The 8,055-nt window shown below is 37.6% G+C and overlaps 1 long non-coding RNA gene across 3 annotated transcripts in view; it reads right to left on the bottom strand.

Annotated features, from left to right (window-relative positions):
- Positions 1 to 329: 329 nt before the first annotated feature.
- LOC310905174 overlaps positions 330 to 8,055 on the bottom strand; it is a 34,726-nt gene continuing 27,000 nt past the window's right edge. For all 3 annotated transcript variants that reach the window (XR_014588832.1, XR_014588833.1, XR_014588835.1), the window contains one exon: positions 330 to 359. This is a non-coding gene — a long non-coding RNA (uncharacterized lncRNA). The remainder of the gene's footprint in view (positions 360 to 8,055) is intronic.

Here is an 8,055-nt window from a genome sequence, read left to right as displayed (position 1 = left end):
TTTTTGTCCCAATTACTCCTTTGTCACCTTCAATTTCTCTAGTTTCCTCCCTTAACTGTACTTCACTCCCATTTCTCAGTTTTCAGCTTCTCAACACATACTTTCAAACTTCTGTCATTATATGGTACTCAGATTTTGCAAAGTATGGATTTTTCTTGGAATTCTGATAATTACCAAATCAGAATGTTGGCATTTTACTCTCCAGTTTACAAAACTGGAAGTAACTACACAGCATGTAAGGAGGGAGATTCAAGTTTCATTTACTGAAATAACAGAAAAGCTTATCACCTTAAGCTGCAGTGGCTGAGGAGGCTGGTTCATAAGATGGACTACAGGATTCTTCAGGATCTTTCTACCTGCTGAGATATGACAGTATTAATATTAGAAGAACTACTGAGAACAACAAGCTGGAGAAAAAAAATAGCATGAGGTTTGATTGAGAACATGAAGAGAATGGGGGTTAGTATTTGTACTAACCTTACGGAGGTTCGAAAATCAAAGGAAGTTTTAGGAATTAAGCTCATAAAAGAGCACTTACTTTAAAAGGTTGCCTAGAAGATGTTCCAGACAGGTTGGCTACTTTCTCTGCCTACTGCATATTGCCCACACACAGCTAGCTGTACTACGTGGCTACTAGTTAAGAACTCAGATGCCTTTCACCACCTAACTTCTCCCCAAGTGGGTCATCTACTGTGTGGTGTGTGATACCCTGCAATGCATAGGTAGCTGTATCAGAGTAGATTCCAGATGATTACAGAGGCAGTGACAATCCCATTGCTACGGTCAATAAGCCATAATAGTTTATAAGGGTGCCATTAAAATAACATGCAATTCCACTCCTTACTCCAGACAATATCACATATGAGGCTTGTTGTATCTACAACCAACCACAAGGTGACAAGCAATGTTTCCAAACAACTGCGTGAAGCCTGGCTAATTGATTGTTTGGCTGGTAATACACATAATAAAATTCCTAAACGATGAAGTGGTCAACGGTCATCTTTAATGCTGACTGATAAACACTTGCAACTTCAGAAGCAGAAGCAGCCTGACAGGAAGATGCTTCTTATGATTGTGAGGACAGAAAACATTATAAACCTTATTTTCCTAAAAGATTGGCCAAACGTTCTTGTTTGCTGCACAATAGGTAAAGTACCCTTAAGGAATACTGCAGGTAAGGCTGTACAAGTGAGGACATGGTTGCATTACCCGTTGGAAGTAATGAAAATAGAAAAACTAGACTAAGAAATGGGAGGAGGCAGGAAGTACTCATAGCTTTTCTAGACAGAAAATTTGTGTTGACAGAAACTATGAAAACAAGAACAAAAAGTCCATGTATTAAGCAGCATTTGTGTAAGGAAGCTTATGTAACGTGACCTTCAGTGAATGATTATCAGTGGCAGAACACCTCCACAAGGATCGCAGTAATCACCGCTGTTAAACTTGGTTCATGAAATAGATGCTACTACAGTGCTTTATTTTGCTTCGACACAGTTAAGAGATATAAACATACAAAAATGTTGCTATTCTTAACAGTGGCATGTATTAATATTCATTAAAAAAAAAAAAAGTAAAAATTCCTGTTCTGTAGTCTTTCTTTTTCTTATCTTTCAGATATAGGCTTGCACTATATTTACAGAATCATGCTTTATAAATGTATAATTCTATTGCATTATAAAGTTAATATTTTATGAAAGAGCAAGAAGTGGAGGGCACATACTGTGATTTGGGTATGGTCTCTGAGGAATACAAAATTGAAGTGTACAGAAGACACTGTCATGTAGCAGCTTGTATAGATTATTTCAGTTTGATCAGCTCTCTTCTTGAACAAATTACATTTTTGCAAAGGGATATCTTTGAAGATCAGTTACAGAATTAAAAAGTAACAGTAACTAAGCAATTCTCAGTCTCATCATTACGGTTCAGAAGCTGTTAACAGTTGTAAAGGGCTAATTAGTGTAACGTAATCCTCTTAGGAGGCTGCAGGCACTGAGCTAGATTTCTTTATAATTTGTATGTAGGCCTTCTTTATTCCATTAGAATTACAATAATTACAGACGGCAGTATGTATTTGCATTCTATCCATCCACATTATATTTATTTTGCATACTGAAGACTGCATAAAAATGCAGGGGTAGCATTTTGTATTAGTATTTAAATACCGAAATGTTTGGAAGAACAGCCAAATCTTGGTTTTATAACTGTACAAAATACACCAAAAGAGAAAATGAAAATAGGAATAAGTGGCTTTCTGAAATCCCAAGCAATCAGAGAAAGAAAATACTGGAGGAGCTGGATGTGAACAAAGTGCTGTCATATCTGGTTTACAAGAGAGTCTTTTCCTTGGAGGAATACAAAGACATTTGGTCTCAGGAGAGCTACAAGAAGAGAACTGAATATTTTTTAGATAAACTCTCTTTAAAAGGCCCAAGTGCTTTCTCTGCTTTTTGTTCCGTTTTGGAGGAGGTCTGTCCTAACTTGCTGACATGCTTTCTCCTTGGCTATGAAGGTAAGGTCACTGTCTGCTCTGAAATGCTTAAGTGTATATTGGTGATGTCTTGGAATCCTTTGACACTAATAGTTATCTGCTATAATTAGTGTTTACTTTCTCTCTTGCACTAAACAAGGGAGCGTATTTGTTCTCTGTATGGTTTGTATAAAAGCAAAAATCATGCAAAGGAAAATTTATCAAACAAATAGATGTTATTGTTATTGAACATTGTTGTTGAACATTTAAACTGATAGCAAAATACTGTATATTAATATTGCTGCTATTAATGAGTAACATCAAGGTAGGGAAAAGGATTCCTAAATACTACTGACAAGGCTTAGCCGAGAAATACAACGCTGTTTTAGTTTCCTTTCCATTTCTATAATATTTAAAAACAGACAATTTCGGTAGTGAGTGATCTCTTTCACATTTTTCTTGTGAGTTGCATTATTTTTTATGCCTGTCTACGTAAACACTTGCATGAAAAATATTGCGTTATTAAATATCAACAATACAATTGAAGTTAATCAAAATGTTATTTGGACATCAGGAATTATTCATGCATATTTGAGAAAAAATATTTTGCTAGCTGTTCACAGTGATAATGTGAAAAAGAACATGCAGTGTTTACATTTATATCCTAGTGACCTATTTCTTTATTTTTTTTATGTCTATTATATTCCAAATTTAAATCTTTCAAGTCATTTAGAATTTTCTCAGTAATGATAACAGGGTTGTGTTCAAAGATTGTGTATAGAATTTCTTTTTAGAATTTATTTAAAATACTGTCTTTTAACAATCCATTCAGTAACAGGTTTAAACATCATGGTATTGCAGCTATTTACAAATTAAAAAAAAAATAAGGCCAATAATATTAGGATTTTCACAAAATAAGTCAGAAAAAATTAAATCTAAAACCATTTTGACCTTTAAAATAGCTCTAGTCTGTGTTGTGTCTTGAAAACTTGATTACCTTTTAAATTGACAGTTAGAGATCCAATTGCTCTAGAAGGCAACAGACATTTTACCATAATTTACTTATGAACAGGTGTCCACTTAGTGTATCTCTTCAAGATCAATTACGGCAGTTTTATGGCAGTCACACGAAAATGAAAGCATCAAAGGAGATTCTCAAATGTTCTCGTGCATGTTAATACGTTTAGATTGCACTTTACGGCTAATTTCCAGTTTTGAAAAGGCTGCTTAGGGTGTTTTCACACTATCATTTTTTTGAAAAAGCATTCAGATTATAAATATGTTATAAATCCAAGTCTTTGAGATCACATATTTTCAAGTTTTGTCTTTCTCTAAAGTAACTGCAAGGACAGTGCAGGGAGATTTTTCTTTATACCACCTGAACATATTATGCAGGAGCCTGTCGCAGAACAGACTTAAATCTTCCAGTGGGTACAAGGTTTGGGTATGAATACTATTCCATAGGGTGGCCTCTGCAGCTGGGTGCAAGTCAAGGACTCTGTGTCCCTGACAACATCATATCAGATCCAGAGAAAAAAAGGAGAAAGCCAATGCTGCACATTTCTAAAAGAGTAAAGATACTGTTGGAACAGTGTCCCCAATCCATTCTGTCTGTCTGTGCCTTGTGTAGGCAGAAAAATGCCTCAGGCTGTCTTAGCTCATCCACTATTACTCTCTTTCCTCCTTCCCCTCCTCCACTAGCATACATAAATGTGCAAAGCTAATTTTAGAATCTGTTATTTCTAATAATCTACAAGATAGCGGGAAAAAAAAAGCTATATATTCACACACATAATTCATGCACATAATCTGTTTAAATTCACACATGCATATATTGCAGATTCAATTAAATGCATTGCAGATTTTCATGCATTGTGGATTTTTACAGATTGATTTTTGATAAACCCTGTTATAAGGTACAGAGGAAGGTATGATGAGAAAGAGCATTGTTTATTATTTCCGTTAAAATAATTATCTTCTCTACCCTATAAAAGCTGATTGATAAGACAAAGGAATCAAAATGGAAGGAATACTCTCTGGTTCAGATGCATGGCCACAAGTTGCCATGCCTGAGCTAGCTAACTGGTTTCAACACCCAGCTAATATCGCAGTTGTGTGCCATCCTGTCCACCATGTGTGTTAGAGACTCTCTATTTCAGGCTGACTGAGCACACACAGTAGGATCAATCCACATTATTGATCAAATGCATCTACAGCAGGGAGCAGTTTCTGTTTTCTGAACCTGCCCATGTTGGCAGATATGGGTATTTTAATGTTTCCATTGTCTTCATGCCCTACAGAAAGAACCATTTGGCAGATGGTCGAAATGTGGTATGGTTCCAAGAGGTCACTCCAAGAGGTTTCTGGACTAATGTAGTTCCCTGCAAAAACTGTAAACTGTGCTAGTGAAATGTGACCAGTGAATGATGTACTTCAACACAGTTGATTTAGCACCACGTTGATCTCCTTCGCCTCATTATTTCAAAAAATTACACCCACAGTAATTTAAAGGGTGTTACAGCAGTATTTATTCTTCAGGACACTGGTGACCTAACCATTCTACTCTTCTCTTATAAAATTCTCATTATACTATAAAGCACAGCTCGTAGTAACACCACAGGGACAAATATTTGGTTGTTACTTGTCCACTTGATACAGTAGGAAATCAATTCTTCATTGGCCAGGTAGGAGTTTATGTGGAGTAACAATTTCAAATTTATTTGCAAAATTCCTATATATTAACTCTGACCTGTACTTCTCAAGGCTATTGGAAATATGAATATGGAAAAAACGCTATATATAAAAGGTCAAAAGAAATTATGTTTGCCAAAAACTGCCATTTACCTAAATGCAACATCAAAGATAGCACCACATCAAACAGTAGGTGTTTGTTTGAACTATGTAGGAACTATTAGAGAACTGTCTTTATTGTTATCCAGACCGTAGGCATAGCCGTTTCCCAGCGTTATCAGAGCAAACAAAACTGAGGGCTGTATCAGAGATGGAACTGCATGAAACCTGTGAGATGAGTGACCAAGAAGGAAGCCCTTCTGCTGAGGAACAACTGAGTCGATCGTTCAACAAGTACAGGTTAAAATTATCAGTGTCATGATGTTTTTAATGATCGCAGTATTTCCTGTCGCTTAATTGCCATGTATGTGCAGTACACCACAGATGCTTTCAAGAAGTTTCCATCTGCATCCACTTTTAATTAGCGTCTGTAAACTACAATGCTATTTTGTAACTTACTATCTTTTGATGTGATGAATGCTGGGGGTCACCTAATGTCTTTACTATGGGTATTCAGCAATGATGTCCTGTATTGACGACACTGCTAGTTTTCAGTGTTTGAGGACTATGTACATGCACAGAAGTATATTTGACTTAAAAAGGAACTTGCTTGAAATGTGAGAGACAACCTAAGTTAATAGCAGAGTTCCTGTTAATTTGATTTAAGAGGAACAGTAACTGAGAGAGACCTATTTAAGAACATCAAGTAACTTGATAAATGCTGGATAGCAGGCATTAACTCCTTACTTCAGAGACTCTAACCTAAAAAGACGACACATAAAACTTTGGAAAGTACCAAAATGATGTATTTTATGCAGACAGCATTCAGTTCAGGCAATTGCAATTGTGTGTTTGGAATCATGCTTTGCTTAATTCAATGAGGAATCTAGCTGAGAATGGACTAAAGCTCTCAATAGTTCACCTTGAAGAAATACTTTAGATAATTTGCATATGCCCAGGCAAGGCAGAAACACGCATACTGAGGAAAATGCTTGAAAAGTAGTTAAAAGCTGTACTGCTGTTTTGATGCATCAGTAGCATATAAATGGTAAATTTAGAAGCCTTAGTACCTTTGCATGTCTAGTTTAGTTTTGTTCAGTTTCAGCTAGGGACTGGATTATGCCTCCTTGTAGAAACGTGGTAAAATTTAATGACTGTGAAGTGATGGAAAAAATTGTATTGGTAAGAGATAAATTCATCTTGAGTAGCAGAGAAACATGGAATGGCAGTAGAAAATAAAAACACTTGATTCTATATCTTATGGGCCCAAATTGTACAGTATGAGCCAATCTATAGCCTCCATTGAAAGCCCAGCCAAAATTCCTTTTTCCATGTAAGTATTCACAAGATTTCCAGGAGTCTTGCAGTCATTTGTAATCTGAATACGTGCCGTTTGGCTTTAAATGGATTAGTGCTATATCACTGGTTCTGTAACATCACAAGACAATTCACTTACAGAAACAAACCAATTAAGAAGTTCCTGGAGCTAAAGAATCACATTAGGGAGGAAGTAGACAAATACCAAAGCTTTCCTGAAGCCCATCTATGCTGGAAATACTTAATAGCACTAAAAAAAATCATCTGGATACCATAAAACATGACCCTATCAGTATTTACAGACAGACAGGTAATCTCATTATGTAGTTATTACATACATTCCACCTGATAAGAAAGCATATGGTGTATCCATCCTGTGTATACCCTGGAAGAAGAGATGCTGGGGCTATACTCTCATGGAATTATAGAATTACAGAATCATACAATATCCCGAGTTGGAAGGGACCCACAGGAATCATCAGTTCCAACACCTGGCTCCACACAGGACAACCCAAAAACCAAACCTTATGTCTGAGAGTGTTGTCCAAATGCTCCCTAACTGCTACAGGATCGGTACTGTGACCACTGCCCTGGGGACCCTGTTCAGTGCCTGACCACCCTCTGGGTGCAGAACCTTTCCCTAACACCCAGCCTGACCCTCCCCTGTGCCAGCTCCATGCCGTTCCCTTGGGTCCTGTCACTGTCCCCAGAGAGCAGAGCTCAGCACCTGCCCCTCCGCTCCTCTCAGGAGCAGGCTGCAGGCCACCAGGAGGTCACCTCTCAGCCTTCTCTGAGCTGAACAAACCAAGTGACCTAAGCTGCTCCTCACACGCCTTGCCTTCCACACTCTTGACCATCTTTGCTGTCCTCCTTTGGACGCTCTCTAACAGTTTTACGCCCTTCTTATATTGCAGTACCCAAAACTGCACACAGGTCTCAAGGTGAGGCTGCACCAATGCAGAGCAGAGTGTCCCAGTCTTAAGTGTGAAAGTTGCTGGAGACCCAGAAGTCACATAGCAAAAAGAGAATAACCACTTCACTTGGAAACCCAGACCTCAATGAGAAGACAAACTGGCATGTAATAGTGCACAATTTATTTTAACATCAGTGTGCTGGGAAAAAAATATACATTGACACCATTTTTGAAAAAAATCCTAGTCTTTCCACACTTTCTGCTGTATGCTGACACTCGTGTCCTCCATCCAAGGGAAAAATATAATAGGTAACTGGCTTATGCTATTTTTCTCTTAAGGACCAAACTTGTGTCAGAAAATCTTATACAGTCAACATAGTATTTGTGTGGACAAGAGTCTCAAGTGCTTGTAGCAAATAGTGAAGAATGACAACCACACTTCTGAAGCAAACAATATAGCTGGAAGCAAAGTAAACGTGCCACCCGCACATAACCTGCCTACAGTCACACATTACAGAACACTGTAGCAGGCTCCCTATCAACAGGGCAACCAGCTGGAGACGGAAGG

Source organism: Anser anser, assembly GCF_964211835.1.
Source record: "Anser anser genome assembly, chromosome: 10".
Taxonomy (NCBI): domain Eukaryota; kingdom Metazoa; phylum Chordata; class Aves; order Anseriformes; family Anatidae; genus Anser; species Anser anser.
Note: the sequence above shows the minus strand (reverse complement) of the source record. Positions and strands in the feature narration are given on the sequence as shown.